Here is a 1,375-nt window from a genome sequence, read left to right as displayed (position 1 = left end):
GGCGCCGGGCGCCCGCCCACCCGCCCGCCCTTAAGGGAGCCGCGCGGGGCGCGGGCCTCCGGCCCTGTCGCTAGGGGCAGAGTGGTCGCCATGGTGGCGGCCGCCATCCTCCCCGGAGTCAGGGTCTCGGGTAGAAAGGGTAGAGCTCGAGGGCTGTTGAAGTGAAATAGGAGAATAGCAGAGCTGCTGTCTGCCTCCCACGGCTTCTGTAAAATCTGCTAAATGTACTGAAACGTGCCATTCTTCTCAGCTCCCACCTTGCCACCCAAGCCAAAACGCTATTCCGTGCATTACGTCGCATTGAGATTCTGCGTCCTTGTACCTACAACATTAAGCTCCGCGGTGCCAGGGCAGGGGCATGCAGTGCAACCGCAGCAGGGCCAGCAGCGTGTCCCGTGAGGGGGTGCAGGCCTGCTGCAGGGTGTCATGGTGACACGCTTCATAGGATCATGGAACGGCTTGGGTTGGAAGGGACCTTGAAGTGTTGGAAGGACACATCCAATGTCACCCCCTGCCTAGTGGGACACCTCCCACCAGCCCAGGTTGCTCCAAGCCCCGGCCAACCTGGCCTTGAACCCCTCCAGGGATGGCGCAGCCACAGCTTCTCTGGGCAACCTGGGCCAGGGGCTCACCACCCTCACAGCAAAGAATTTCTTCTTAATGTCTAGTCTAAATCTCCCCTCTTTCAGTTTAAAACCGTTACCCTTCATCCCATGGCTCCCATCTGTGATCAAGAGTCCCTCCCCAGCTTTCCTGGAACCCCTTTAGGGATTGGAAGGGGCTATAACTTCTGAAATCTTCCCTCACTTTGTGGGGTCCATTACTTTGTTGGCATCTTTAGTCTACACGTCCAGCAGCAAATAGCTGTTATCTTCAAAAATAATATAAATTTACCCCTGCTCACTCATCAGTGTCCAATCGTATTTTTCTCAACAACTGGGAGTCCCTTCTGGAAAGTCAAACACAGCTGCCCTTAAATCAGATTTATGGCAGTAATGTTACCGCTAGCACTGAGAAATACATGTGATAATTTTGACATAGATTTCCATACAGAGAACAGCTAAACATTCAGAGTAACCAGTGTTTCATCTTTGCCAATATGCAAAATAACCGCTGCCATGCTTCCCAACCGGGCACTCTATGCAGCTACTTCCTGAAGACGGAGATCCCTCACACACCATTTCTTATGGCTGCGCTTACACTGAATTGTATCAGGAAACCTCATTTCTAGTGAATCAGTTCCTAAAAGTTAGGACACATCCATTAATGTAACAATCGCATCACCGACAGTTTTCATAACCCAGCCCTAAGTTCTAAAACCGATCATTCAGATTTGTCTGCCACACTTTGATAACTCAGTACCTCATGACCGCAC

Source organism: Larus michahellis, chromosome 20 (genome assembly GCF_964199755.1).
Source record: "Larus michahellis chromosome 20, bLarMic1.1, whole genome shotgun sequence".
Classification (NCBI taxonomy): domain Eukaryota; kingdom Metazoa; phylum Chordata; class Aves; order Charadriiformes; family Laridae; genus Larus; species Larus michahellis.
The sequence above is the reverse complement of the archived record's forward strand: the minus strand, read 5'-3'. Positions refer to the sequence as shown.